The sequence below is a fragment of the Macaca mulatta genome, chromosome 5 (genome assembly GCF_049350105.2).
Source record: "Macaca mulatta isolate MMU2019108-1 chromosome 5, T2T-MMU8v2.0, whole genome shotgun sequence".
Taxonomy (NCBI): Eukaryota; Metazoa; Chordata; class Mammalia; order Primates; family Cercopithecidae; genus Macaca; species Macaca mulatta.
In genome coordinates this window covers 121,585,444-121,608,372 of record NC_133410.1, presented here as the reverse complement: position 1 = coordinate 121,608,372, position 22,929 = coordinate 121,585,444, and the positions used below count along the sequence as shown (strand labels likewise).

General features: G+C 42.7%; 1 protein-coding gene and 1 pseudogene across 30 annotated transcripts in view; both read right to left on the bottom strand.

Moving 5' to 3' along the window:
• ALPK1 (alpha kinase 1) overlaps positions 1–22,929 on the bottom strand; it is a 136,763-nt gene that overhangs the window by 78,624 nt on the left and 35,210 nt on the right. For 5 of the 30 annotated variants that reach the window (XM_078002155.1, XM_028848674.2, XM_078002149.1 and 2 more), the window contains one exon: positions 2–255. The exons of the other annotated variants lie outside the window; for them this stretch is intronic. The gene's annotated coding sequence lies outside the window, so the exon portion shown is untranslated. The remainder of the gene's footprint in view (position 1; positions 256–22,929) is intronic. 30 annotated transcript variants of the gene reach the window in all.
• On the bottom strand, positions 1,383–5,169 carry LOC702336 (regulator of telomere elongation helicase 1 pseudogene; annotated as a pseudogene).

Genomic DNA, 22,929 nt, shown 5'->3' with positions numbered 1-22,929 from the left:
CAGTTCCTCAGCTGTCCCACAGAGCCTGCAGCGGCAATCCACCTCCTTCAAAGGGCCTGTGGATTCTCTGGGCTTTCTTGGTATGTTCCTGTGGTGGTTCTTGGAGTAAAAGTTCATAGTGTGGGTCTCTGTATGCTGTTCTGTCCATCTGAGTGGGAGCTGCAAGTTAGTCCGGCCTCCTATCCACCATTTTCTGCTTATCTTTTTATTCAAATATTTTCAATCCATGGTTGGTTGAGTCCGAGGATGTGCAATCTGAGAACAGGAAGGGCCAAGACTAACCAAAATACTCAGGATCCCCAAGCAGGATAAATAATAAATAAATATCCATATATAAAAATACCATAATGAAGCCATGGAACACAAAAGACATAGAAGATCTTTAAAGCAACTAGAGAGAAAAGACAAATTACCTCTAAAGAAAAAACAATGGACTTACATACAGTTGGTTACCTAAAAGCAACAATGTAAACAAGAAGACAGCGAAAGAATATCTTTCATATGCTGGGGGAGAAAACTTGCAAAATAAAGGTATTTTAAAAGAAACATCAATAGATCCTCACTAAACAAATTTCTAAAGTATGTACTTTAGAGAGAAGAAAGATCACTGATCAAGGGCTTGAGAGTCAAGCAGAACTAATAAGCAAAAAAACTTGTAGATTATTGGCAAAATCTAAGCAAACATTGATTATATTTAACATAAAGCTACAACAATAACAATGTGTCGAAGAGATTTCTGCAATCCCATATTCATTGCAGCATTATTCACAATAGCCAAGATATGGAACCAACCTAAATTTTCATACAAAAAAATTGTACTTAATATAAAGCTACAACAATAACAATGTATCGAAGAGATTTCTGCACTCTCATATTCATGGCAGCATTATTCACATAGCCAAGATATGGAACCAGCCTAAATTTCCATCAAGGATAAATGAATTAAAAAAAGTCATATATATATACACAATGGAATATTATTCAGCCTTAAAATAGAAGGAAATCCTGTCATCTGCAACAACATGGATGATCCTGGAGGATGTTATGTTAAATGAAATAAGACAGATACAGAAAGACAAATAACATATGATCTCACATATTTGTGAAATCTAAAAATGTTGAATTCATAGAAATATAGAGCAGCACGGGGGTTACTAGGAGATGCAGGGATGGGGTCAGGGCCTGGGGAGAAGTTGGTCAAAGGATGCAAAATTTCAGTTAGGAGAAATGAACTCAAGAGGTCTGTTGTATCTGGTGACTATAGTTAATAACCATAGTTATTGAAAATAATTCTACTGTATGCTTGCAAATTGCTAAGAGTAGATTTTAAGTGTTCTCTGGCCTATTCTATTGGGTGGGTTCTTGGCCCACGAGAGCCGGACAGGCAGGTGATCAAGCCATTGGGCATGCTGAGGGCCTCCATGGGCACTCACTAGGGCTCTGGCCAGAAGACCTGAGTGATGCTCTGCTTCCTGCAGGCAGTGTTGCAGGCTGGGCACATCCTAGAGGCCCCACTCAGACGCTGCATGCGCGTGGGGAGGTCCGGGGGACTGGCTTGGCCCTGCAGCCACACCGTCCTCCCCCAAGGCCGCTGCTGGCCTCTGTCTAAGGAAGGATGAGATCTTGCTCTGGGTCTTCCCAGGCTTCTCGCACCATGAGGGGTCTGATTGGAAAGCCCCGTGGGTGAGCACAGGAGTGTGGCAAGACTCTTCTCTTGGGGTACTGGCGGCTCCATGCCTGGGTAGGAGTGCCGGCTGGCCAGGTCTGTGCATGTCTGCAAGAAGTGCTGCTAGTGGTGTGGATGCACAAACATGCTGAACCTCTGCAGCAGGGGGAAGTCCTCAGGCTTCGCAATGGTCAGTGCGGCCAGTACGGCCAGCACCTTGTCCAGGTCGTCATCCTGCTTGTAGGCTGTCAGTGCTGCCAAGAGCTGGCTATAGCCTGTGGACCCCAGGGCCCTGCGGGCATCTGCCAGGTAAGCACTCACAGTGTGCTGGCCCTGCTTCCCTGCTCTGGGAGCTCTGGACCCCCACTGTGGGTACCTGCCAGGGTCTCCTGTGGGGGGTGACCTGGGGGACAGGTAGGATCTGCCCTGGTTCAGGTGCTCTCTGGGGTCCAGCTGCTGGGCCACAGCCTTGGACAGGGTCAGCTTGGGATCCGGTGCTGTCCTTCCAGCAGGGTCCAGGGCTGGCTGTGCCCGCTGCCTTCGGGGCGTGCTGTGCTCAGGTTGATAGCTGCAGCCTTGTCCTGTTAGCTGTATACAGACCTCCTCAAACTGCTGCTTGTGGTGGGGCCACACAAACTGGTAGAAACCTTGGAGCAGGCTGTGCTTCTTGGGGTCGTCAGCAAAGAGGAGGCTGAGACACGCCGCCAGGGCAGCTAAGTCATCGGAACCCTTGTAGTCCTGTAGGACCTGGGTGAAGGTGGCGAAGTTGGCTTGGCTCAGCTCCTGCTTCACGGCCACCATGAAGAGCTTGGCCCTGTCTGCCTGTGCACCAGCCACGGGCTCCTCCGACTGGCTGACCAGCCGGATCTTCTTCCTCCTTCCTTGCGGCTCCTCTGCCAGCCTCTTAGATGGGAGGGACAGGGTGGAGCACCTGTGGGTTTGCTCCTCGCCAGGGCCCCCCAGCCCACCACCAGCAGCTGGTGACCCTGATGGCCTCTGCTTCAGGTTGAGGACGTGCAGGTCCAGACTCTTAGCTTTCCTGGTGGAAAGGAGGGGGCCAGGTGACTTAGCCACCCTGACAGCATCTTCTCCCTCACACAAACTGGATGCTGCAGCCCGGGGCGCTGGTGCTGGCATAGTTCACTTAGCAACACAGAACTGGGCCATGTCTTGGATGACATGGCCAAAGTTGTTGTACACCCTGACGTGGGGACACACCCAGGAGGGCAGCTGGGCTCTGGGGTCGGCAAAGGTGAACCTGTGGTCACAGAGGAAGAGAGCCCCGTAGTTCTGGCAGTGCCGGATCACTCGCCCAATGGCCTGGTTCACAGCCCTGAATGCCTGCTGCCGGTACCACTCCTGCCCAGACAGGAACTGGCCCCCAGCCCCAACCTGGCCCTTCATCTCATCCAGGAACTGCATCTTGAGGACAACCAGGGGTCCATGTGTGGGGGCTATGGGAGGCCCGTGACGATCACACCACAGCCATTATTGTCTGAGAAGTCCAGCCCCTCCCCGGCCTTTCCCTGGCATACCGCCAGGAAGATGGCTCCGGTAGACCCGGGAGAGGCAATCCTCGCTTAGTAAGCACTCATGGTCTCAGAGTAGCTGCCTTTGCTCCTGGGCTCCACAAACAGAGGCTTCAGTGCCTCCTAGCCAAGACATGGGCCCGCCAGAACTCCAGGCTCTTTTCTATGAAGGGATATGAAGGGAAGAAGATCAGGAGCCCATAGGGCACCATGCGGGTGATGTTGCCCAGAGCCATCCCCAAGGAGGACAAGCACTCCTCGGAAAACCGTCTGTCAAACGCTGAGCTCAACTGGGCTCCGTCAGGGCCTCTAAGGACGATCCCCACCCAGATCTGGTGCTTGTCGATGATGTGTGGGTTCTCCAGGAAGACTGGAAAAGGGATCTACATCTCCAGGGCAAAGGAGGATCCCGGGGCCAGCATGCCACCAGTGAGGATGAGAAAGCAGACGCCCTGACGGACCAGCTTGCACATGGTGTGGCCAGGACTGAAGCACCAGTAGCTCAGCACCTTCCCTCGCTTTCTGGCTGCAGTGGTGCTCCAGGTATCAGATGGCTGAGCCGCCCTCTGGTGACGGGCATCAGGATGGATGTGCACTTTATAGGCCCCCAGTCTTGCCAGGGAACCAGGGCCACCCTCAGAGGGGTCTACACTGAACATGATCTGGATGATATCCGCCAGCTTCTGCAGTCCAGTCTTGTTGGCAAACACTCCAGCATCTCCTGCCAGGTGCTGGATGATCTGGTCCAGCGAGTCCAGGATGCAGCCATTGGTCTGTAACATGATCTGGGCTTCAGCAAACAGCTCAAAGATGTAGCTCCCAGGCTTGGTGACACCGCTGTCATCTCCAGGGAGCTCAACGGCATTGATGGCCTACTCCAGGCAGAGCAGGATCATCTTCAGCTTTGCAATGTCTTGCAGCTCCATGTTCAGCCCTGAGCTGGTGGGGTCCCACCGAACTCTGAGTGGGGCTCAGCCTGCTGCGCTGCCTTGATCTGCTCCTCCAGCACCTGGTCTATGATGTCCAGTCCCAAAGCTAGTTCATGGGGTGTCAGGACAAAGGATGCCAATTCTTCACAGAGCTCCACGTTGTGAGTTTCATCAAAGATCAGGACTGTCCCCTTCAGGTCAATGTTGTGTGCTCTGCGCCTCTTGGCATCCAACAAGTAACTGTACGGCATGAAGATGATGTCGGCTTGCTGCTTCAGGTTCCGGGACAGGTAATAAGGGCATACCCCATGCTTGTTTCCCCTCTTGACCAAGTCCTCGATGTCCAGGATGGGGCTGACCAGCTCCTGCTCCAGGCTTTTCTCTTCTACATTGTTGTAGAAATTACAGAGTGACTTGCCACCTTCTTGCGGCACAAGTGGATCTTCATGTGGTTACTCTTCTGCTTCTTCACCTCAGAGTGGATGCACAGCTGCTCCTGGGAGCCCAGCACACACACCTTAGGCCGGTAGGAGATGTTCCGAAGTTCGTTGATGACCTGTGTGAGTTGTAAGAGGGTCCTAAAGGCGTAAATGATCTTTGGGATGTCCGTGTTACAAGCTATGGGGTCTCCAACAGCAGCAGCAGCACTGTTCCAGGATGACAAAGGCCCGATCTGCCAGAAGCTCCCCTTGCACCCTCTTGGCAATATTGCAGGTAAAGATGGTGTCTTGGGTGTTCTCACCAGGCCAGCGTGGTGCACAGGGGGCAGTGTCTTCCCTGTGTCGGTGGGGCTCTCCAGGATGCCATTCACCTTGTCCTGCAGACATTCCAGGACCTTGGTCATGTACTCCTGTTGGCATTTGTAGGGCTGGAAAGGGAAGTCTATGGTCACACCATTCAGGACTATCTTGGGCATATCAACCTGTTCTCAGGAAGGCACAGAGTGTGGCTGAGGGGCAGGCTATTCGGGTGGGTGTGAAAAAACTACTCCAAACAAGTCAGGGTCTCAACCACGCTGGATAATTGATGCGAGCATGCGCACTGGGACACAACGCTGTTCTCTTCTAGAATCCCTATGGAACAGGTTCCTCTCTTGTCTCTGCAGCGAGCCTTCCAGAACCGGAGGCCCTCAGAAACTCAACCGACTCCAGTCGAGCGCTGCCACCGCGTCCCCCGCTGTCAGGCAATTCAGACTTGGCGAGCTAAGGCGCTCAGTCGCCCCTGAGCGCGCTGCACTTTCGCCCCCACTTCCGGTCAGCTGCTTTGTGTCCCATCGGAAACTTTCCCCCAGCGGAGGGGGTCCGCCTGCTCTTCGGCCACCAGCTGTCTACTCTGCCCTTTGCGCGTTCTGTGTCCAGCTTCCCTGCTCAGTGAACCTCACTTCCATCGCCCACAGGCAGAAATCTGGGGTCCTGCCCGTCTCCTCCCTTGATGTCATCCCCCACCAGGGTCTCCGTTCCACTGCCACCTCCCTAGGCCCAGCCACCACCACTGCCCGGAGAGCTGCGTGGGCCTCCTCCCCAGAGGCATCTTTTTACTGCCCGAGGGTGAGCCGACCGCTTTCCTGAAAATTTGAAAACGGCTGCCCCTTGCCCAGGACCCGGCTCCTGAGAGCCCTGACTCTCTCCTCTCCTTCCTCTCCCGCTCGGTCCAGCTTCTGCTCGGGTCGCTGTCTCCCGCACTGGTCCGGGTGGGCCTCCCTGAGTCCTCAGCATCCAGCACTGGCTGACAGCAAGGCGGACTTGAAACATAATTTTACCAACAAAATTTTAGAATCGTTCAACAACCCGATAAATCTAACCTTAGGCAAAATATCTTAAATTTGCAACAAATGCTTAGAAAATGAAATTTAATTAAAATACATCATTTACAATGGTACAAAATATGTAAGGTATAAAAGTAATATATATGAAGTATCTGAGATTAATTCTAGTATGTGCACAAGACTTTCAGAGAAAAAATTATAACATTTACCTCATGGGAAGACATGAGGAGATATTCCATGTTTGTGGTCTGGAAAACTCAACATTCAAATTAATCTATAACTTTAATGCAACTGCAGTCAAAATCTCAACAGTTCTGTTTGTGTCTATGTGTCTTTGTATGTAACCTAAAAAGGTGATTTTAAAATTTCTATGGAAAAACAGTTCAAGAATAATAAAGACATTCCTGATGAAGAATAATGAGGAGAGCACAGTGTTATACCAAATGTCAATAATAAATATATAATTAAATGATGCAAAAATTATTGGCACTTAGAAAAATTGACCTTACAGTCCAGGCATGGTGGCTCATGCTTGTAATTCCAGCACTTTGGGAGGCCGAGGTGGGCGGATCACTTGAGGCCAGGAGTTTGAGACCAGCCTGGACAACATGGTGAAACCCCATATGTACTAAAAACACAAAAATTAGCTGGGTGTGGTGGCTCATGCTTGTAATCCGAGCTACCTGGGAGGCTGAGGCTCGAGACTCACTTGAACCTGGGAGATGGAGGCTGCAGTGAGCCAAGATCATGCCATTACACTCCAGCCCCTGGCTGATAGAGTTAAGACTCTGTCTGAAAACAAAAAACAAAATCAAAAACAAAACAAAACAAAACAAAAAATGGTAAAAGAAAAATTGACCTTACAAATAAAATAGGGAGTCCAGCAAGAGACCTACATATATACGGGAACTTGATTTATTACAGAGCTTGATATATGGCATTGAGCTAACTGGTTATTTATTTATTTCAAATCAATATTAGTTAAAAACTTAAAGGTGAAAGACGAAACTACACAATGTGTAAAAGAGAATATCTAATAAAGAATACCTTTCATTAGGAAAAAGTTTTTTTAATTGCTTGCAAAAAGCAACCAAATCATAAGGGAAAAGATTGTAATTAAGGATAAACTTCTGATTAGTAAAATGACACCATAAAAAATGGAAAGAAAAATCACAAACTGGGAGACAGTATTTGTAGCTTTGGTAGCTGACAAAAGATTTCTACCCTGAATACATAAAGAATTTCTGTAAATCAATGAGAAAAAGACCAACCACATAGTAGGAAAAGAATAGACAAAAGACTTGAACAGGCACTTCACAGGAGAAGAAATATGACTGGCTAATAAACACATGAAAAGTGTCTGACTTCATTAGTAATCAGGAAATACAAGCTCAAACCACATTGGAAAACCCTTCACAACTTATTTATTTATTTATTTATTTATTTATTTATTTATTTTGAGACAGAGTCTCACTCTGTAGCTCAGGTTGGAGTGCAATGGTGCAATCTTGGCTCACTGAAACCTCTGCCTCTCAGGTTCAAGCAATTCTCCTGCTTCAGCTTTCCGAGTAGCTGGGATTACAGGCCCGCACCACCACACCTGGCTAATTTTTTGTATTTTTAGTAGAGACAGGGTTTTGCCATGTTGGCCAGGCTGGTCTTGAACTCCTGACCTCAAGTGATCCACCCACCTCAGCTTCCCAAAGTGCTGAGATTACAGGCGTGAGCCCCCACGCTTGGCCCCTTCGCAACTTCTTGACTGAAAAAAAAAAAAAGCAACTGGATAGTAACAATCGTCAAGAACAGTCAGTGTTAGTTACTCCAAGTCACCATTATTGGAACATACAGTTTGGCATTATCCAGTAAAATCAAAGATGCACACTCACTGACCCAGTGTCCACTCTCAAGTATATACTCTAATTTAGAGAAATTCTTGTATCTGTATCTAGGGGCTATGTATAAGAATTTTCGGCCGGGCGCGGTGGCTCAAGCCTGTAATCCCAGCACTTTGGGAGGCCGAGACGGGCGGATCACGAGGTCAGGAGATCGAGACCATCCTGGCTAACACGGTGAAACCCCGTATCTACTAAAAAATACAAAAAAACTAGCCGGGCGAGGTGGCGGGCGCCTGTAGTCCCAGCTACTCGGGAGGCTGAGGCAGGAGAATGGCGTGAACCCAGGAGGCGGAGCTTGCAGTGAGCCGAGATCGGGCCACTGCACTCCAGTATGGGCAAGAGTGCCAGACTCCGCCTCAAAAAAAAAAAAAAAAAAAAAAAAAGAATTTTCATAGTGACACAGTTTGTAATTAGCAAACAAGCAAAAGGAAACAAACCATATGTCCCTCATGGGGAGAGTGGATTAGAAAAGTGAATTACGGCCAGGTGTGATGCTCATACCTGTAATCCCAGCATTTTGGGAGGCTGAGGCAGGCGGATCGCTTGAGCCCAGTAGTTCAAGACCAGCCTGAATAACATGGAAAAATTCCATCTTTACAAAGAATACAAAAATTAACCAGGTGTGGTGGCATGCACCTGTGGTCCCAGCTACTCAGAAGGCTGAGGTAGGAGGATGTCTTGAGCCTGGTAGGCAGATGTTGCAATGAGCTGAGATTGCACCAGTGCAGTCCAGTTCAGCCTGGGTGACAGAATGAGACCCTATCTCAAAAAAAAAAAAAAAAAAAAAAAAAAAGGAAAGGAAAGGAAGAAGAAAGAGAAAGAAATAAAGGAAGGGAGAGAGAGAAAGAAAGGAGAGAGAGAAAGAAAGAGAGAGAGAAAGGAAGGAAGGAAACTGAAGTACATTCATACATTGGGAAAAAATAAACAAATGAATAACTTATAGTTACATATAACAACATGGGTAAATCTTAGAAATATAAAAAGCAGTCACAGAGGAATGCATGCATAAAATTTACAAACATAACCAAACAATATATTGTTACAGGATACAAATATACAGTTGGCCTTTTGTATCTGTGGGTTCCACATTTATGAATTCAACCACCTGTGGATCAAAATATTTTTAAAAGGCCAGGTGCGGTGGCTCACGCCTGTAATCCTAGAGCTTTGGGAGGCCAAGGCGGGCAGATCACGAGGTCAGGAGATTGAGACCATCCTGGCTAACACTGTGAAACCCTGCCTCTACTAAAAATACAAAAGATTAGCCGGGTGTGGTGGCGGGTGCCTGTAGTCCCAGCTACTCGGGAGGCTGAGGCAGGAGAATGGCGTGAACCTGGGAGGCGGAGCTTGCAGTGAGCCGAGGTTGCACCACTGCACTCCAGCCTGGGCAACAGAGCGAGACTCCGTCTCAAAAAAAAACAAACAAAAAAAGCAAAATATTTTTTAAAAACACAATAAAAATGATACAAATAAAAAAATACAATATAACAACTATTTACGTAGCACTTACATGTATTAGGTATTACAAGTAACCTAGAGATTATTTAAAGTATATGGGTAAGAATATGTGTAGGTTATATACAAATATTTTGCCATTTTCTATAATATCAGAGACTTAAGCATCCAAGAATTTTGGTGTCCTAGGGATCCTGGAAGCAATCTCCCATGGATACCAAGGGATGATTGTATATAGTAAAATTACAAAGAAAAGTAGTGATTAAGTAAAACTCAGAATTCTGGATTTCTTGAGGGGAGTAGGAAGAAGATGTAAAGGAAGTATGGAGGAGACTTCAAAGCAAGTGGTATGTTTTTCTATTTAAATCGATGGCTTGGCCTATGGGGATTCATCATGTTCCGTGTATATCACATCTATTTTATAAATTATTGATATCTATTCCACATTTGAAGAAAATATTAAAGAGAATAAAATGAAAACCCAAGCCTGGAAGTATTGGATAGGTAACGAATATCATTTACTGCTTTTAGGGTTGGAACCAAGGGCTGCATTGAGAGGTGGTAAAAGATATATCCTTTCAGAGTAGAGAGAGGCACTTGCACAGGAAATTCTAGAGGGAATAGGATTTGGAATTGCTGGATGGAGAAGTGAGTAAAAGAATACCAGTTGGAGAATGACATGAACAAAGACTGTGAGGAGGAGAGCCTCATCTTATGTTGGGGATCCCTGGTAAGCATAATCTATTGAGATAATTGATGATATAAAAGCAGTTTGAACTATTAGTTCGAGAAACGCTAGATTGCCAAGAAATTCAACTTATCTTTTCATTCTATTTACATAGAAAATGAAATAAAAGACTGGGCACAGCGGCTCACATCTGTAATCCCAACAGTTTGGGAGGTTGAGGCAGGCAGGTCACCTGAGGTCAGAAGTTTGAGATCAGCCTGGCCAACATGGCAAATCCCCATCTCTACTAAAAATACAAAAACTAGCCAGGCATGGTGGTGCGTGCCTGTAATCTCAGTTACTTGGGAGGCTGAAGCAGGAGAATTGCTTGAACCTAGGAGGCAGAGGCTGCAGTGAACCAAGATCGTGCCACTGCACTCCAGCCTGGTGACAGAACAAGACTCTGTAAGACAACAAATGAAGAAAAAAAGAAAAGAATTGTCTGATTTTTTTTTTTAAAGCAAAGTATATTTTAGGAAATTCTGTAAGTGAAAATGAAGGTCTTTGCTATGTCACTTTCATATCAACACTTACAGTCTGAGGATAATTTATTAAAATGGGAAATTGGATGCCAAAGCTGTCCCTTCCCTCTGTCTCTCTTGCCTTTGTGTCCCACCCTCCTCTCTCCAGTTCACTGCAGCTGAACGTGTTTACCAAACTTGACTTCTCAAGAAAGTGCAATGAGAATGTTCCGGGTCATGAATGGGTTACCTCCCGGCCTGAAGAAGAAAAAATAGGAAAAAGAAAAGGCCATCACTGCAGAGGCTGTTGCTCATATTCTCCAGCTACAGTTACCCACTCCATCAGCCATGGTGACATCTGATGAACTGTTAGCCTGGCCCACATAGCTGGAAGTGCAACATCTCAGGTCAAAGTGAGTCAAGCCTGCCATCTGGTCCTGGCTCTAGGCTCCTGCACCGATAACTTCAAAATGGTACTTCCAGGAAAGTTTTCTCGGCATTTCTGCACCCCAAATGAGAGAACACTCACATAAACTCACTTCATATGTCCCCAAATCCAGAACTATCATGATAGTAGGAGGCAGTTATAAGGTAGGAAAAAAGATTTCCTAAACTTTAAAGAGCCTTCGACTTGAGGTGTATTCTCTGAGAGGCAGATAGTGTCCACCTATATTCTAGGTAAAGAACTTGAGTTATGGAGGTGAAGAGGAGTCAGCTGAGTGATTTCCAAAATCTATGACACAGAGAAGATCAAGATAAGAGTGCAGAGTCCTGACTCCTTCTGAAAATGCATGGTCACTTTGCTTTCCACTAAATGGTACCAGAGGTCTGGAGAGAAACTCAGCAAGAGTAATTTTAGTGGAAGAGAAATAGTTTATCTTCAGAAGAAGAAATGGAGTAGCCTTGACCATTTAGTCTGTGCTACAGTGGGTGAGGCAACGGAAATGTGCTGTTTATACCAACAAAGTCAGAATGTCCAAACTGCTGCATCTCTCCAGGGATGGAGTGGGAGGAAGGAGGGTCCAGATGTTGGTGTGGTATGTACATGAAAACAGCATGAAGCATATTGTAATATAAAATTGTTAGGGCTGTGAAACATTGCATTATTTTGATGAGGCCAGGAAATGTGCGGATTAAGGATCGTTTGGCAACAGAATATTTTAAAATCTGTATTTATAATTTTCACAGCCAGGAAAGTTAATTTATTTTGCATAGAACTATGTAGCTTTTGAAGTTAGAGATAGCCCACAAAGGAGCATCTGTCTTGGAGAAATGGGATGCGGGGGCCCTGAAATAACAGGAGCAGAAAAATGAAGATGTTGAAATGAAGAATTGTGGTTTCACTGTTTTGATTATCAATAAACAGCCAAGTTAAGCACACGCACTTTGCAGTGAGGCTTCCTAGGTTTAAATTTCTGCTACTTACTAGCTGAGTAGCTTTAGGCAAATCATGTCTCAGTTTTCTCATCTATAAAAAGGGGTAATAATAGGCCGGACACAGTGGCTAATGCCTGTAATCCCAGCGCTTTGGGAGGCCGAGGCAGGTGGATCACAAGGTCAGGAGATCGAGACCATCCTGGCTAACACGGTGAAATCCTGTCTCTACTAAAAATACAAAATATTAGCCAGGTGTGGTGGTACACGCCTGTAGTCCCAGCTACTCGGGAGGCTGAGGCAGGAGAATTGCTTGAACCTGGGAGACGAAAGTTGCAGCGAGCTGAGATCACGCCACTGCACTCTAGCCTGGGTGACAGAACAAGACTCTGTCTCAAAAAAAATAAAGTTGGTGGGGGGGCTAGTAATAATAGGATCAATCTCACAGTTTTATAAGCATCAGCTGAATTAACATATGTAAAACACAAAAACATTGCCTAGCATGTAGTAAGTGCTTCATAGGTATCAGTTATTGCTATCAATAAAGTTTTCAAGCAATAAAATTTTATTTTTTAAGAGGTCATCCAGTTTCTCCTAGTTTACTCTGGATTTGGTTTCCTTGTTGGCTTCATTACCATTTAGGTTTTTGAGAAAGAAAATTGCTTGACTATGCAAAGTCTTCAGGTTCCTGATATTTTTCCAATATAAAGCCATGTAATATTAGGTTGATGCAAAAGTAATTGTGGCTTTTGCCATTGGGATTATCCTCTAGATAATTATCTGGATCCATATTCAATTAATGAATAGAAATTCTGTTCAATAATTGAAATGTTATGACCACTTATTAGACTTTTTCAGGGAAAAAGATGTGAATTTCATTTGCTTAAAACAAGACAAAAACAAAAACAAAAACCACATCCAGCCAACTTGGTTTAATCAGCTATTTGCCTCTCAGCACTCAGCCTGCCTCTGTCTGAGGCATCAGAGAAGTGCGCCCTGAAGTGGCTGAGAGGAAAGAAGAGCCTCCATCGGATTACAGATCAGACAGAAACACCCACAGCCCCTCATCTTCTCCTTCGCTCAGAGACACACACAAAGCTCTTTATTTATTTTATACTTAAAATGTCAAAGGCGCCTGGGGGTGGGCCTCTGGCCTGGGGATTGGCAGACCACACTCCTGGGCTGACATAATGAAAGTCCACCATGTGGCTGTGTGATTCACACAGCGTGTGCATGTCACCAGCAGCCGATGGGTCTTGGCAGGGAGCCTCCTACTGGCTTGGGAACAAATAGGACTCGCATGTCCTCAAGTAGCCAGGAGACAGTAATGGAGAACCGCCTGGATGTCCGCACACTTTGCGGGCGCAAAGGCAGCAAACACCCACACGCCAAGCTATTCACAGAGTGACAACTAAGTACAGCCCAGCAGCAAGGGACTCTGTAGGACAAGCAGTCGACAGCAGAAGTCTACTAGTCCTGCCTGATCTTAAGGAGAACAAACCCAAAACGTGTCTGCAAAGAAAAGATAGCACATTTCATTTTTTGTTAACTTACCTCTTGACACGGCGCCTAAGCACCTCACGGTGTGTGCAAAGCACAGAGACCTTGGCATAGCTAGCCTTCAGAGACCAAGAGACTTGATTAGAAAACCAGGCCTTCTTCTATTCACTCTATAACTTGCAGTTTTAAGGCCCTTAAACTTAAAATTGAAATTCTGAATTTGAGAATCAAGAACGAGATTTCACCAGGCTGATTTGGAAAACGAGCACAGTTTTAGACTTTCAGGATTCTATACTTTCTATAAGAGTTATGTGACTGAGTGAAACGCGGCTCAGTTGCAAAGCAAATGTGCTCAGAGCGCCAATCACCTGGCTTAGGGGATGATTATTGTTTTTGAACCACTCTACTTACTTTCTTTGGTAGCTCTTCAAGCGGAAGAACTCTCATTTTCTCCTTTCTCTAATAAGGAGGATGGCGATCTGAGACTTAGTGTTAATTCCATTCTTTGCTTTTAGCTAATGAAGGAATATTTGCCAGTATAGAGCTAACAGTGTGATACAGGAAATTTTTAAAAAATGAGTAAATCGAAATAGGCAAGTGAAACACATTAGCTTCTACACAATCTATTACTGGCAAAAAATAATTGTTTGTTTCCTGCTCTTTCCTTAATGCTTGGCTTTCATAGCTAACTTAGCAGTTTAATGCATCGAATAAGATGCACTGTATCTATAAACTTCTCAATGGTATTTAAGCATTTACTGAGTATCCATTGTATACATATTTGGTATTTGGAAGGTTACCAGACAAACAGAAGAGGTATTTTCAACCCACAGAAACAACTTCATTTGAGAAGTAAACATAATTTTATAATTCAACTTGTAAAAACTTCCAAAGCAACATTCTGGCCCACAGTATGAATTTACTTAAATTTAGGAAAGTTGGAGAATTCATTCCATCCTTCCTACTATTATAGTATTTAGAAGAAAAAGTATTTATTATTAGATCTTGACAAAGAAAATGGAACCAGGTTGATGACATCACTTGTATAAGATTACAGTGAGGAAGGTAGCAAGGAATATGGCTCCTGTCTGAAGATTAAGTCAAAAGTTCAGTGATTTGTCAGAGTTCAAATAGCAACTCACTAGGATTATGTGCCAGAAGTTAGACACAAGCTTTTAAGGCCACTGTGGTTTTACCTGAGACCACTCTGTGTCCTGCTTTTTGCAGAGAAGAAACTGATCATCATACTGACAAGCAGAAATCATTATTTTAACAGAATGTTGATTCTATGACAGAAATGTATATTGTAGTTTATTTAAGGACATGACTCTTAGGCTTGATTCTCAAATTTTAAAACACTGAAATAGCCACTGCTGTACTTTTCTGGGGAAAAAGTATCCTAATTTGACCTTATTCGAGCTACACTATAAGTCCAGAGGGACCAATGAAGGGGAAGAAAAGAACTGATGAGGTCTAAGTGGTGATTGCATTTATAGATTAGCCCTGACAGGAAGCAAATACATCTCCTCCCAGGAGGCCCCAATGTAGTCAACTGAGAAGTGGGGTCATTATTTATAAGCACAGTGGAGTTTTCCCATTACAATAAACATTTTAATTACTTTAAGTGAAAGATTATTTTTGCTGGTAGGAAGCTTAAAAAGTAAATATTGCACTTTTGTTTGTTTTTCGATGTCGTCTATGTGTGCAATCTTCATTCTTAACACTGTTTCACACAGCAATTTGTCCTACCCTGAAATCATAATGGGAAAATAGCATACATTTAAGAAAGCATTTCAGTTATCAAAACCTGCAATGCCCCACGTGAGGAAAGAGTAGGCCAAATGGCTGGTTGGCAGCATAGCCCCAGAGCAACTTCATTTCCATCTGTTTTATATGATGGCCATCCACATAAAATTTCAATGACCAATAAGTTTGGAAAACACTTATCCAAATGAATCAATGAAGATGGAGTAGGAGTGTAATGATGGTGTGATTTTTATTTTTCAACAAGGTGACACATTCTCATTCTAAAGGCTACTACCACATATCGCAAAACGTGTCAACCATGTAAATCCACGATGAAAGTCGTTAAGAGTCCTCATGAAACTGTTGTGTTATGGAAGCAAAAACAACTAATTTGTAATATGAGACTCAAATAATCAACTTCCTTTTTTAAAAGTCAAAGTCCCATGATTTCTGACTGATAATATATGATATAATAACTGATATTAAGGAATTAGTGTTAATTTTTAAGGTGAGATAAAAGTAGTTGTGGTTATATTTAAAAAGAGTTCATATCAGCTGGGTGTGGTGGCTCACGCCTGTAATCCCAGCACTTTGGGAAGCCCAGGCGGGCAGATCACCTGAGGTCTGGAGTTCGAGACCAGCCTGACCAACATGGAGAAACCCCGTCTCCATTAAAAATGCAAACTTAGCCAGGCATGGCGGCGCATGCCTGTAATCCCAGGTACTCATGAGGCTGAGACAGGAGAATTGCTTGAACCTGGGAGACAAAGGTTGCAGTGAGCCAAGATTGCACCATTGCACTCCAGCCTGGGCAACAAGAGTGAAACTCCAAGAATTCATATTGTTTAGGGATACATTCTGAAATATTTAGAAATGAAATTATATGAAGTCTGAGATTTGTTTCAAAATAATTTGAGGCATGGAGGTGGGGTGAAATTAAAGATGTAAATTAGTCAAGATTGGCTATGGACTGCTAAATGTTGAAGCTACATAAGAGTACATGAAGTTTCTACATTGCCTCCTCTACTTTTGTAACAACATATTTGAAATTTTTAATAATAAAAAATTTTAAGAATTCTGTTTTGAGGACCCCAACAAAAAAGAATGGTCTTGATGAATTTTGAGAGGCAGCAAGAGCCCGTTCTGAAATTATTTGAAATCTCCTCTTCCCTGGTTAAGATAACCAACAAAATTGGGCTTTAGCCTCCCTAATATGACCACTACTCTGCAAAATGAAGCTACTGCTTTATCCAATTCTGTAATTAAGTCCAGATTATGCATATTTGAAGTACCTGCTTAATGTGTTGCCAACAACACATTGTATTTTTAAACAGGGCCCCATTCCACCTGCATCCACATCATGTAATACTTCTAGGTTACTGTGCCTCATCGTCCTGTTAGCGTGTATTAGAAATCACAGCGGAGCTTTAATGTTATCTTAATCAAAATACAAACAAAAAATTAAACGTGGTGCAAAAATAATCATACCATGTATTTCAAAGCCATTAGTATGGGTAAATGAGCACTGTCTAGAAAAACACGAGAAGCACGCCCCCTATTAACACGGTCTTGGGAAATCAGAGGCGACAACTGTGAATGAGCATGGCAGCCATGCCTGCTTTTACGGAAACCAACACACTTCTATTCTACTTTCTACAGAATTAAAAAATTAAACAACTGACAACAAAAATTCCAAACTGTGGGAAAGAAAATCTCCAATTTCATTGATCTTTAAACATTTTTTAAATATGAAAAAGTAGTCTGGTGGGTTGAATGCTTAGAGGTTTTGAACTAAATTAACTAACATTTTAAATTCGTAATTTGCTGTCACAGGTACCACTAAAAGACAAGCTGGAGAGGGAAAATTGCTATTGGTTAAATACTTTCTGTACTTTAGGTGCTATGCTGTGCACTTCAGACACAAAACCTTATGATATTGGCTTTATGATCCCCACTTTAGAGATGAGAAAGTTGAGGGTCATGGAGGTTAAGTAACTTTCCCAAGGTCACATACTAAATAAGGTGTGTATTCAGAATTTCCAGAAGACTTTGACCCCATGAGTGCTTTTAAAACCATTTGCCTTCCAGCCTGCTGACACAGTCCTAAATATTTCAAAATGTATCAATACATTGAAAGATGTAACCCAAGTCCTTTTTAATGCTCTTAGACTGCCAATAAGATAATTCTATGAATTATTTTCTATGTATATATCACATATGTCTTCTTCCAATTTACTGATGAATCGATTTCTACCTAGCCTGCTCCAAATCAAGTTAATCAAACTCCATACTTTTCTCTAACTATCCTAGAAAGAGACAGCCAAAAAGTCAGAAGTCTAATTCAACTGGTCAGTCCCACTATTTTCACATTGGAAAGATAATTGCTTACAACTGAGCTCTCCCTAGACTTCCACTCGCAGCAATTCAGGCTGGAACGTGCTCTCCTGTCACACTCTGTCTTCTCCAAGTGCGAGGGAGTTTTGTCTAGTAACAGATAATTAAAGACATGGCAGTGCCACTTGCTAGGATTTCACTCTTTCTCTTTTACGTCTTATAAAAGAAGAAACTTCAGTTTAAAGATTAGATTTTTTTCCCCCTTTTCTAAAGCTGGGTATACCAACTGGCATCGGCTGTATTAAAATCAGGAGAAGCCTCAATCAAAAAGCCTCTCTCGGAAGGCAGGCTTTCTTGTTAATATGCACCAACATGAAAGGCTTTCTTTTCATCCTATACAACTACAGTGTGTGTAAATTGCAGGGGGCTCATTGGCATAAATCTCGCCTGCGACCTCTGAGGTAAACTGGATTTACATTACTTTCTGACAAGAATTAAATGAAGGCCTTGTGGATATATGAACAGCCTTCTAGGCTGCAACAGATGGGCATGAATGTGCTCCCTAGGAAAACTATCAGTGACATCTGTGTCCTCCAAATTCTGGTGGTCTCAGCCAATTAACGGGGGTGGGGGGAGAAGCGGGGGAAGCGGTGGGGGTTGGGAGGCCACAGCACAGCCCCCAGCCAAAACCCAGGCAGAAGTGTTTGTGTTTGGAGATGGGATCAGGCTGGCCTGCAGCAGCGAGGTTAGCACTTTATTGTTATCATTCAAATGGAGAATGTGGCTTACAAGCTATTTGTATACCACAGTGAGGATAATATGATTTTTCTCATTTGACCGGAGGAGATGGCCCTCTCTTGCAGCTGATATCATATTTCAGTGCAATCTCTTTGAGACGGGTATTTACTTTTGTCTCTTCCGAGGCAGGCTGAGGGTGTTGCTGTCTGCCAGTTTCTGTAGTGCATTCATGAGTCACAAAGCAGGTGAACTCTAAGATGACACAGAGATCTGTCTCCAAAACATTCTCCTTCAAAGTCTACTTCTTTCTTTCTTCAAAATTGCATGTACTGATTTCACCAAAAATTAAAAATTCGTCAAAATCAGGGTTTTCTAGTTAAAATAAAGTCAAGAGAAATCACATCAGATATCTTGAATGAAGTGGTGGAGGAATCCTTCAAAGGATACGACGAACCATGAACCCCACTGTCTGAATTGACCAGGTCTCAGGATGTCAGTCCCCCTGTGTTCAATGTGCAGGCAGGAGGAAAGCCGGAGGAACCAGGACAGAAGATAAGATTCCTCTCTGGCACCTCTCCTTTGCTGCAATCTCTTGGCCCACTTGCTTGGACTGTGTAGGGCAGGAGACCAGGACTGGGGAGCTGAAAGGATGGAAGTGGAGAGGAGAACTAACATTTACTTGTTCTGTAACAGGAGGAATCAGGAGAGGCGTATGTACGTATTCCAGGTCCCATGTATTCTGGGCCCCAGCAATAAGAGCAGAGATTTGGATCTAAAGTAACCAAGTCTGAATTCTAGCTCTAACATTTACTGCAATATGAGAGAATGGGCAAGTTACTTAACGCCTTTGTGTCTCACTTTGTCATCTGTAAAAATGAGCTAACAATTGTATTTACCTCTTAGTAAGGATAAAAGAATATGACATACAGAAAATGCTCTGATATTGCTGTGAGGGCTGTTTTTATCTACAGTTTACTGTGGATTGAAGGCCCACAGTTAGAGTTCCAGACCTCTAAACTAGTTTGGCAAAATGAAAGGCATTGTGTTATACTAGCTTCTGAAAATTCAGAAAAGTGCTTTTTCAAAAGAAGCAATTGTCATTACTTTTAGGAGCCTGAGGTCATGCTTTAAAATTACATATTTTCTTCAATGTATAAGATTTTGAAATTCTTTGCTAAAATGAACTTAGTAAATATCAAAAGCATCTAGATCATTCTAAATTATAAAGTAGACTATCAAGAGGCAAGTAACATAACATTTAGACCAAAACAATGAAATTAAGGTGTTTATTTTCACTTCCTTTTCTTAATTGCAGGAGTGGAAATGAGTAGCTTGTTCTGTCCTAAATTGGTTATTATATGTGAAGTTTTAGGAGACAATGGCTAATCATGATAGTTTGGATGTAAACTGTACACCCCTTTTTCCTAGGTGTTGTTTAAAACATAGTAATTCCACACAACCATTGTGTACAACAGCAACAACAACAAAAGGAGGACAAGTGGACCTTCTAAACAAGTGGCCTACTGTCTAAGCCATAAATGCTCATAAGTGCTGTTTTTAGAGTACATTTTCACATAGGAATTCTTATTCTCTTCTTCTCTGTATGATTTTTTAAATGATCCAGTTCTAAGAGCTTCGGCAGGCTGAGTTTCAGCACAATGTAAGCTTGCTTCGAGAGGAAGTCAAATTGTTGGTCAACAAAGAAGTCTCTTGCTCTTTCTCCACAGAACTTCCACGCTGGCTGGAGAAACCTGTGGCCTCGAAGGTGAGGGTGAAAGCAACTGGAGGCATAATTTTTGTACAAGCTGTGACTTCATTACGCTGTAATACCAAACATAATTTTGTCTTATTCTCTTGGCACCAATTATCATTATGTTGAGCAATAAATAGAAGAGAAGCCTTTGTCCACACAGGGATTCAGAAAAGAATCGACACTAAACAAAAGCACCTGTTGTTTCGTTCTTGTACTGACCTCAGAAGTGACCAGTTGGCTGCATTCACCCCACACTTCTCCCTAGGCTTTGCCCAACACTACCATCTCACACATCATTATTGGACGTAAAAGGAGAATAATTGAGGAGAAGATCAATAAATTTAAAAGCTCTTTAAAAAAAGACATAATGAATTTGGTACAGCACATATTTTTAGATCAAAGATGCCTTTGAAGTGACAAAACCCTAATCTATATACTACTGAAGCACTTCCTTTCTCTCCCAAACTGCTTGTTGTCAAATAAAATGGAAGTTAAGGAAATTATCTTTATCTGAAAATGGCCAAAAGAAGCCATCACCTAATGACAGCCTTGTCACAAGCGACAATTGGGGAAATTGTCAGGAAGGCAAGGCCTAACAAGCAGCAGAGTGGGCTTGCTGTTTGCACTAATCTGGCCATGCAGCCCCCACACACAATCCCAGTCAGCTTGCTGTGTGAAACAGCTAAGGCTTTGTCAGCGTTAACAGGGACTGGAAAGAACACGCTTTCATGAATATGTATTACCATCCCTTTATGTCTACAGAGACAAACCCTTCAAAACTGAGATATAAAACACACACGCACACAGACACACACACCACCGACCCACAAAAACCAAGAGAACCTAAGCTACTTGGTTGAGAGTAGTGAAATGCTAGTAACTAAGCACCCAGTTCCATGTGTTTGCTGGGATCTGTATTTCCCAGCAATTGAGATAAAATCTTTAGGGGGCTTTCAATCTTTGGGAACCACGTGCGTGAATTCAAAGATGCCACACATCGTTACATGGATTGCAAATCACACATTTTTATAGTGAATTCACTTTCCTAATACCAAATGTGTTCTGAAATTCTAATACTAAAATGAAAACAACTTTGATATCTTAACTAAGTGCACGTGCAGTTTTAAGAAACTGATCAAATCTCATACCGACTTCCTATGAAGTAGTAAAAGCACTATGTGGAAAATTATGAAGATGTAGCATTTCCCAACACTGAGTAGAAGGACATTGCGCAGGCACAAAGTGGAAATCACAAATAAGAAATTTTAAGGTGAAAAGGGTGGGGGGGAATCTACTCTGTAAGCCCTTTGTAATCTTAATAATAGTGTTTGTTTAAGAAAATCCATATTATGTGTATTTTTTTTCTTCAAAGATAAATTATTTTACATCCACCCCAGGGCATAGATCTAGTAAGATATTTTTGAATGACTGAAATTAGTTTTTCTACTAACATTGAAATTTAATTTAAGTATAAATATGTATGTGTGTGCATTTAACTTCACTTTTTTTTAGAAGCAGATACGTAGGACAGAAAAATATAAAGTTATTTCTTTTTTACTTTTTTCTGATATGATAAAGTTTGGTTTCCCACCGTGCAAGAGACAAAGCTCAGTTTTGAAGGTTTTCTATATTACGCAATGTTTGCCGTAGACATTTACATTTCATTAGCATATTCTGCTCTACATGAAATCCAGCGTTGAATGCTCCCAGCGCGCTAAAGCTAATCCTCTTTAAAGAGCTACAGGCTATATTACATGTGGCCACAGCAGCAGTCTTGCCATCGCTGCATCACTTTGAAGACGATGAACAGAGTTCTCTTGTGTGTCTGTCCATATCCAGACTCATAAACCTCTGCTTTCTGTGCTGTGAAATCCTTCTGTTTTCATCAAGGAGAATTACAAGGAGGCCGAAATCCAAGTTACCATTCTGAAAGCTGGACTGCACTTGAAGAGACGATATTATGCTGATTTCACTTTTTCTTAAGTATCTATCCACAATCTTTTCAACTAAGATTAAAATGAACTATATCCAAGTATTTTTGGTTCTTTGATTAGGATCAAGTGCTAACCACACCTTCTGTCTAGGGAATCTGATCCTGGATAATCAAGAGAAAGAGACTCAGCGATGTCACAGCTTTGCAGGGCAACATTAAACATTTAGATGCATAATTTCTAGGTAGCTCACTTTTCCATAGACAAAGACGACTCAGCTGGCTATATCCAACTGAGCCACCAATAGATGATGCGGTGATCCAATTTCAACAAAGTATGGCAAACTAAAAATTATACAACATTGCAGAAAAAGTATTTTTTTAGTTAAAACAAAGGAAAATTAGTGAAGTCCATATTCTAGTGATGACATTCCCTTAATAATGCTTAAATTATTTTTTAAAAGAAAAGTGCTATATTATAAAGAAGACTGATTTTGTTTTACTTCTCTTGTAGTTAACTAATTTATAAACAAATAATTGGTTTATAAGTTATTTGTAATTTTAAAATAATTATTGTGTAAAAATTGCTATTGAAGATGTCTGTTATACTATCTAATGTTATTTTACTTAAAGCCCCAATTAGTAAATTGTCCTATGATTTCAAAGCAAGAGACATTTTGATTTTCATGCCAAAGAAATATATTTCTTCTTATTTGATTATGGACATCTGAACCTCATCATATTATCCTTTTTTGCTTTTACGCCCAGGAAACTCAGAGCCAGGATTTGTGCTCAGATCCAGGGTTGTCCCTCATTTGGATAACCTTGTACAAACTATCTAACCCATACCCTTCATTATTTGGTCCATCTTCTTTACCCTTGACTTAAGAGCTCTGGACGCACCTGTGTCTCTCATTGTGGGTAATTTCAAATATTTTTGAAGATACATGCAGAGTAAAGAACATTTCTCAGTGGTGCCTCTTATTTAAAGTAGCCATTTTCTTCACAAGCATATGCTAAAGGAGCTTTACAGCACGGTGGAAGGAACTCTGAATTTGGGGTTAAGTAGGTTTGCCCACTACATAGCAGGTAGTTTTTGCCTGCTCTCCTGAGGTGACCATGAGGTA